The sequence below is a fragment of the Salmo salar genome, chromosome 27 (genome assembly GCF_965601325.2).
Source record: "Salmo salar chromosome 27, fSalSal1, whole genome shotgun sequence".
Classification (NCBI taxonomy): Eukaryota; Metazoa; Chordata; class Actinopteri; order Salmoniformes; family Salmonidae; genus Salmo; species Salmo salar.
The window spans coordinates 38,396,022-38,405,344 of NC_138317.1; positions in this window are offsets into that span (position 1 = coordinate 38,396,022).

Genomic DNA, 9,323 nt, shown 5'->3' on the forward strand with positions numbered 1-9,323 from the left:
TAAGGATAGCTAGGGGCACATTCCAACACTCAAGACATAATTTACAAATGAAGCATTTGTGTTTAGTGAGTCCACCAGATTTTTTTTATTTAACCTTTATTTAACTAGGCAAGTTAGTTAAGAACAAATTCTTATTTACAATGACGTCTTATAGATAAGAGGCAGTAGGGATGACCAGGGATGTTCTATTGATTGGTGTGTGAATTAGACCATTTTCCTGTCCTGCTAAGCATTCAAAATGTAACAAATACTTTTGGGTGTCAGGGAAAATGTATAGTGTAAAAAGTATATAATTTTATTTAGGAATGCAGTGAAGTAAAAGTTGTCAGAAATATAAATAGTAAAGTACAGATACCGCAAAAAACTACTTAAGTAGTACTTTCAAATATTTGTATTTAAGTATTTTACAACTCTGGTACACGGCGAACTCTGTAAAGCGGTATTTTTCACAAATGCTTTTGCAATGCTCTCATCGGAGGCTTCAATGACTAAGTTAAAAACCTCTTAAGGATATGACACTTTTTTCAATTTTCGCCTAAAATGACATACCCAAATCTAACTGCCTCTAGCTCAGGACCTGAAGCAAGGATATGCATATTCTTGATACCATTTGAAAGGAAACACTTTGAAGTTTGTGGAAATGTAAAACTAATTTAGGAGAATATAACACATTAAATCTGGTAAAATATAATATAAAGAAAAAAACATGTGTTTTCTATTTTTGTTTTTGTTCAATCATCTTTGAAATGCAATTAAAAAAAGCCATTATTTGTAGGAGTTTAGTTGCAAATTCAATTTTGGCCACAAGATGGCAGCAGTGCATGTGCAAAGTTTCAGATTCATCCAATGAACCATTGCAATGCTGCACAATATTTTGTATCAAGTCTGCCCAAATGTGCCAAATTGGTCAAATCAGTTGCAGTGATGGATTTTTTGTTGTTGTTGTGCACTCTCCTCAAACAATAGCATGGTATTTTTTCACTGTAATAGCTACTGTAAATTGGCCAGTGCAATTAGATTAACAAGAGTTTAAGCTTTCTGCCCATATAAGACATGTCTATGTCCTGGAAAGTTTGCTGTTACTTACAATGTAATTCTATAGTATCATGGCGCCGGAGAAGGTGGCTGACTTTTTTCGTGCTCCTAACCAACTGTGTTTTTTTTGTTCGTTTTTTTGCGTTGTTTGTAACTTATTTTTGTACTTATTTTGTACATAATGTTGCTGCTACTGTCTCTTATGAGCGAAAATAACTTCTGGACATCAAACAGCGATTACTCACCACAAACTGGCAGAAGCTTTTTTCCCCGGGAACAGGCCCAAATCCCCATCATTTGTGTGAAGAGAAGATGGAGAAATAGAGGGCAGAGGTCGGGCTGCCTTCTGAGAATTCGTAGGCGATCGAATAAACCCCTACTGCCTTCCGTTCTACTAGTTAACGTGCAATCATTGGAAAATAAAATCGACAACCTACGAAGAAGACTAAACTACCAACGGGACATTAAAAACTGTAATGTCTTATGCTTCACGGAGTCGTGGTTGAACGACGACAATATCAACATACAGCTGGCTGGTTATACGCTGTATCGGCAGGATAGAACAGCAACGTCCGGTAAGACAAGGGGTGGCGAACTATGTATATTTGTAAACAACAGCTGGTGAACGATATCTAAAGAAATCTCAAGGTTTGGCTCGCCTGAGGTAGAGTATCTCATGATAAGCTGTAGACCACACTATCGACCTAGAAAGTTTTCATCTGTATTTTTCGTAGCTGTCTACATACCACCACTGACCGATGCTGGCACTAAGACTGCACTCAACGAGCTGTATAAGGCCATAAGCAAACAAGAAAACGCTCTTCCAGAGGCGGTGCTCCTAGTGGTCGGGGACTTTAATGCAGGGAAACTTAAATCCGTTTTACTACATTTCTATCAGCATGTTAAATGTGCAACCAGATGGAAAAAAACTATAGACCACTTTTACTCCACACACAGAGACACATACAAAGCTCTCCCTCGCCCTACATTTGGCAAATCAGACCATAATTCTATCCTCCTGATTCCTGCTTACAAGCAAAAATTAAAGAAGGAAGCACCAGTGACTCAGTCAATAAAAAAGTGGTCGAATGAAGCAGATGCTAAGGTACAGGACTGTTTTGCTAGCACAGACTGGAATATGTTCCGGGATTCATCCGATGGCATTGAGGAGTACACCACATCAGTCATTGGCTTCATCAATAATTGTATCAAAGATGTCGTCCCCACAGTGACCGTACGTACATACCCCAACCAGAAGCCATGGATTACAGGCAACATCCACACTGAGCTAAAGGCTAGAGCTGCCGCTTTCAAGGAGCGGGACTCTAACCCGGAAGCTTATAAGAAATCCCGCTATGCCCTCCGATGAACCATCAAACAGGCAAAGCGTCAATACAGGACTAAGATCGAATCGTACTACACCGGCTCCAACGCTCGTCGGATGTGGCAGGGCTTGCAAATCATTAGAGACTACAAAGGGAAGCACGGCCAAGAGCTGCCCAGTGACACGAGCCTACCGGACGAGCTAAACTACTTCTATGCTCGCTTCGAGGCAAATAACACTGAAACATGGATGACTGTGTGATCAAACTCTCCGCAGATGATGTGAGTAAGACCTTTAAACAGGTCAACATTCACAAGGCTGCAGGGCCAGACGGATTACCAGGATGTGTACTGCGTACATGCGCTGACTAACTGGCTAGTGTCTTCACTGACATTTTCAACCTCTCCCTGTCCGAATCTGTAATACCAACATGTTTTAACCAGACCACCATAGTCCCTGTGCCCAAGAATATTAAGATAACCTGCCTAAATGACTACCGACCCATAGCACTCTCGTCTGTAGCCATGAATTGCTTTTAAAGGCTGGTCATGGCTCAAATCAACACCATTATCCCAGAAACCCTAGACCCACTCCAATTTGCATACCGCCCCAACAGATCCACAGATGATGCAATCTCTAGTGCACTCCACACTGCCCTTTCCCACCTGGACAAAAGGTACACCTATGTGAGAATACTATTCATTGACTACAGCTCAGCGTTCAACACCATAGTGCCCTCAAAGCTCATCAATAAGCTAAGGACCCTGGGACTAAACACCTCCCTCTGCAACTGGATCCTGGACTTCCTGACGGGCCACCCCCAGGTGGTAAGGGTAGGTAACAACACATCCGCCACGCTGGTCCTCAACACAGGTGCCCCTCAGGGGTGCGTGCTCAGTCCCCTCCTGTACTCCCTGTTCACTCCTTGTTCACTCCAACACCATCATTAAGTTTGCCGATGACACATCAGTGGTAGGCCTGATCACCGACAACGACGAGACATTCTATAGGGAGGAGGTCAGAGACCTGGCCGTGTGGTGCCAGGACAACAACCTCTCCCACAACGTGATCAAGACAAAGGAGATGACTGTGGACTACAGGCAAAGGAGTACAGAGCACGCCCCCTTTCTCATCGAGGCTGTAGTGGAGCAGGTTGAGAGCTTCAAGTTCCTTGGTGTCCACATCACCAACAAACTAACATGGTCCAAGCACACCAATACAGTCGTGAAGAGGGCACGACAAAACCTATTCCCCCTCAGGAGACTGAAAAGATTTGGCATGGGTCCTCAGATCCTCAAAAAGTTTTACAGCTGCACCATCGAGAACATCCTGACTGATTGCATCACTGCCTGTTATGGCAACTGCTCAGCCTCTGACCGCAAGACATTACATTACAGAGGGTAGTGCGTACGGCCCAGTACATCACTGGGGCCAAGCTTCCTGTCATCCAGGACCTCTATACCAGGCGGTGCCAGAGGAAGGCCCTAAAAATTGTCAAAGACTCCAGCCACCCTAGTCATAGACTGTTCTTTCTGCTACCACACGGCAAGCGGTACCGGAGCACCAAGTCTAGGTCCAAGAGGGTTCTACCCCCAAGCCATAAGACTCCTGAACATCTAATCAAATGGCTACCCAGAGTATTTGCATTGACCCCCCCCCCCCTTCTTTTACGGCGCTGCTACTCTCTGTTATTATCTATGCATAGTCACTTTAATTAACTCTACCTACATATACACTACCTTTCAAAAGTGTGGGGTCACTTAGAAATGTCCTTGTTTTTGAAAGAAAAATCTATATTTTTTTGTCCATTAAAATAACATAAAATTGATCAGAAATACAGTGTAGACATTGTTAATGTTGTAAATGACTATTGTAGCTGGAAACGGCTGTTTTTTATGGAATATCTACATAGGCTTACAGAGGCCCATTATCAGCAACCATCACTCCTGTGTTCCAATGGCACGTTGTGTTAGCTAATCCAATTTTATCATTTTAAAAGGCAAATTTATCATTAGAAACCTTTTTAAAATTATGTTAGCACCGCTGGGGGGGTAAGTGAGTGAGTGTATGCATCCAATTTTAGAATAAAATATAGAATTCCCACTCTAAAATGTGTAGTTTTATCACAACATAATGCCACAAATGTCTCGAGTTTTGAGGGAGCGTGCAATTGGCATGCTTACTGCAGGAATGTCCACCAGAGCTATTGCCAGAGAATTTAATACTCATAAGCCACCTCAAATGTCGTTTTAGAGAATTTGGCAGTACGTCCAACCGGCCTCACAACCGCAGACCACGTGTATGGCGTCCTGTGGGCAAGTGTAAAATGTAAATGTAAATGTAAAGTGGTTTGCTGATGTCAACGTTGTGAACAGAGTGACTTGCCTAGTTAAAAAAACAATATTATAACAATAATATAATAATATATATTTTTTAAACAGTATCCCATGGTGACGGTGGGGTTATGGTATGAGCAGGCATAAGCTACGGACAATGAACACAATTACATTTTATCTATGGCAATTTGAATGCACAGAAATACTGTGAGGCCCATTTTTTTAAGGTATCTGTGACCAACAGATGCATATCTGTATTCCCAGTCATGTGAAATCCATAGATTAGGACATCATTAATTTATTTCAATTGAACTGTGACTCATGTTGCGTTTATATTTTTGTTCAGTGTGTGGGGGATAACAGCTCTCCAGATTTTTCTGCGATGAGACAGAATCATTAGATCACTTGTTTTGGTACTGACCATACAGTGCATTCTGTATTCAGACCCCTTCACTTTTTCCACATTTTGTTACATTACAGCCTTATTCTAAAATTGATAAAATGTTTTTTTTCCCTCATCAATCTACACACAATAACCCACAATGACAAAGCAAAAACAGGTTGTTAGAAATTTGTGAAAATTTATAATTGAATAAACCCGGAAATATCACATTTACATAAGTATTCAGACCTTTTACGCAGTACTTTGTTGAAGCACCTTTGGCAGTGATTACTGCCTCGAGTCTTCTTGGGTATGACGCTACAAGGTTGGCATACCTGTATTTGGAGAGTTTATCCCATTCTTCTCTGCAGATCCTCTCAAGCTCTGTCAGGTTGGATGGGGAGTGTCGCTGCACAGCTATTTTCATCTCTCCAGAGATGTTACATCGGTTTCAAGTCTGGGCTCTGGCTGGGCCACTCAAGGGCATTCAGAGACTTGTCCCCAAGCCACTCCTGCATTGTCTTGGCTGTGTGCTTAGGGTCGTTGTCCTGTTGGAGGTGAACCTTCGCCCCAGTCTGAGGTCCCCAGTCTGAGGTCCATCAAGGATCTCTCTGTACTTTGCTCCGTTCATCTTTCCCTCGATCCTGACTAGTCTCCCAGTCCCTGCCGCTGAGAAACATCCCCACAGCATGATGCTGCCACCACCATGCTTCACCGTAGGGATGGTGCCAGGTTTCCTCCAGATGTGATGCTTGGCATTCAGGCCAAAGAGTTCAATCTCGTTTTCGTCAGATCGTCTGGCCTCTCTACCATAAAGGCCTGATTGGTGGAGTGCTGCAGAGATGGTTGTCCTTCTGGAAGGTTCTCCCATCTCCACAGAGAAACTCTGGAGCTCTGTCAGAGTGACCATCGGGTTCTAGGTCACTTCCCTGACCAAGGCTCTTCTCCCCCAATTGCTCAGTTTGGCCGAGCAGCCAGCTCTAGGAAGAGTCCTGGTGGTTCCAAACTTCTTCAATTTAAGAATGATAGAGGCCACTGTGTTCTTGGGGACCTTCAATGCTGCAGACATGTTTTGGTACCCTTCTCCAGATCTGTGCCTCGACACAATCCTATCTCAGAGGTCTACGAACAAATCCTTCGACCTCATCGCTTGGTTTATGCTCTGACATGCACTGTCAGCTGTGGGACCTTATAAAGACAGGTGTGTGCCTTTCCAAATCACGTCCAATCAATAGAATTTACTACAGGTAAATTGGGTATATACATTATACTGGAGACCCACTGTGTCACGTCCTGACCATAGTAAGCTGTTATTTTCTATGGTAGAGTAGGTCAGGGCGTGACAGTGGGGTTTTCTAGTTTAGTTTTTCTATGTTGTTTATGTTCTAGTTTTGTATTTCTATGTTGGGTTGTTCTAGTTTTGTATTTCTATGTTGGGCTTTGTTTGGGATGATCTCCAATTAGAGGCAGCTGGTCATCGTTGTCTCTAATTGGAGGTCATATTTAAGTTGGTGTTTGTCCCACCTGGGTTTGTTGGAGATTCATTTTGAGTAGTGTATGTTTCACCTCTGCGTCACGGTTTGTTGTTTTGTTTATTCAGGTTTATTTTGTATGTATTGCAGAGTTTCACAGTTTAGTAAAGAATTATGTGGAACGAGAATCACGCTGCACTTTGGTCCGCTCCTTTCGACAACCGTGACACACTGGGGTATATACATTATACTGTAGACCCACTGAGTATATACATTATACTGTAGACCCACTGGGTATATACCTTATACTGTAGACCCACTGGGGTATATACCTTATACTGTAGACCCACTGGGGTATATACACCTTATACTGTAGACCCACTGGTGTATATACATTATACTGTAGACCCACTCTGTGGGCATGTGATGACTGTAGAGAGTTCTTCAGCCCACCTGACAGGAGGGCCCCTGGCCAACACAGAGCTGGCCGTGGAGAGGGTGCCCATCCAGGGGGTCTCACGACTTCCGCCGAAGTCGATGCCTCTCCTTGTTCGGGCGGCATTCGGCGATGCCGGTCTTCTAGCCAACATCGATCTACTTTTCATTTTCCATTTGTTTTGTCTTGTCTTCCCACACACCTGGTTTCAATTCCATCATTACATGTTGTGTATTTAACCCTCTGTTCCCCCCATGTCCTTGTCCGGAATTGTTTATTGTAAGTGCTTGTGCACGTATGCTGGTGTGTGACGGGTTTTGTTACCCATTGATTGTTTGTTTTATTTTACGGTGGTTTTTATTATTAAACTGCTCCGTTGGAACACCGTTTTTGTTCTCCTGCGCCTGACTTCTCTGCCGCCAGTACGCACCCTTTACAGGGGGAGCCCTGAGGAAACTCCCCCCTACCACTCAGGAGGACCCAGAGTGTTTCAACACAGTCTCAGTCAAATAAATACCTCCATGTCGTCTAGCTTTACTCAGTGTTTGTTTACTATTTACTACATGTCTCCATAAATAGCTTTAGAGTAAACATAAAGACAAGAATTCATTAATCCAGGATGAGTAATCAAAATTAGACTAATGTTATCTACTAGGAACAAGTATTAATGGATGGATTAAAACACACATTTCTTTGCTGCATGCAGATTTGAAATGTGTGTTTCTGTCAAATAAAACTGGGCTGTAACTTAATCTTGTTATTGGAATTAATCAATATTTCAATTGTGATGTAACAATGGACTGGATTCACAATCATTTCTGAAGACATCAACTCATTGTGACATAGTACACAAGGTGTTTCATTTGCAATGTCATGGATTACATTAAACAGATTCCATTACATTAGATATTAAATGATAAAGATTCTACTTCAGTGTCTTCATTCATAACCTGCTCATTTACTGGGGTTGTGTTGTGTGCTCACATTTCTGTGTGAATATTTAAGTCATTTCTTATTCAATAGTTTGAAGAATACAAGTCAAATATTTGAGTATAAATTGCAGGCTGCCATCCTGTTATTGTTGAACAGTATTTGTGGTAAGTCAATGTCCATCATTTTTGTTTCGTTCTTCAGTTACAAACATGACAGACACAGACAGTCTTTATTGTCTGTCAGTTTCTTTTAATTGACTTAATTCTTATATTCTGCAGTCATCATCACTCGGAAGTCCAACAGGAAAGAAAACGGATTCTGTAAATAGCCTGAAGTAAACGGTTTATTCAAGGTTTGTGTCAGGGTTGCGGAACTGGTGGCAGTGAAGTCAGACGCAGGAGAGCAGAGATAGGTAATAGCCGGAGCAGTTTTAATTCCAAAACACACGGCAATACAAAAAGAACCGACATGGGTACAAAACCCGACGCGCACCAGTAACATAGAGTACAGGCACTTACAAACAAACAATTACACACAAGGACATGGGGGGAACAGAGGGTTAAATACACAACAATTAATGAGGGAAATGGAAACCAGGTGTGTAAGAAAACAATACAAAACAAATGGAAAATGAAAAGTGGATCGACGATGGCTAGAAGACCGGTGACACCGACCGCCGAACACTGCCCGAACAAGGAGAGGAAACGACTTCGGTGGAAGTCGTGACAGTTTGTATCTCTCTTTTACTACAAACGTATTGACCTAAAGGACTCTAACTTTGTATATTTGATGGTTCTGTGGGTCAGTTGGTATTTACATGTTTCGTGATCGCATACATGATATCGTGGTGCGATTAATGGTTATATGGAGATCAATATGCTACCAGCATCTGCTGTTGTGTAATACTGTCTCAGTTTACTGAGTATGGTGACTGAGGGATGAATTATTAAGGAGCCCACAATCAGCATGTTGTATTGTACCCTCCCCTCCCCTAACAGATTGACTGGCCTTTCCTGCAGACTATTGACAAAGAATATATTAAGACCAACACTAAACAAGATAAACAGTGGGTAAAGATGGGGGAAGATATTGCTTCCTGCATTTTTTTGGGGCTTGGAAATATTGTCATTTCCATTTAAAGGAAATGTCTATGGTTTATGGTCATCAATAGTCACTCCTTTCATGCTGGATGTGTTACATTTTTCCACATATATTTTCAAGATACTTTTTCAATGTAAAGGGGTATTACATTGGCATGCCATGAAAGAGGGAGCCTATTTAAAAATAGTAGTTGGGACAGATTATACAGACATGGCCGACAGAGAAATATATGTGACATCATAGAAAATGGAAAAAGCCGGAAGAGAATGACATTTAAAGTGTGGAACTGGCCAATATGTTGGAA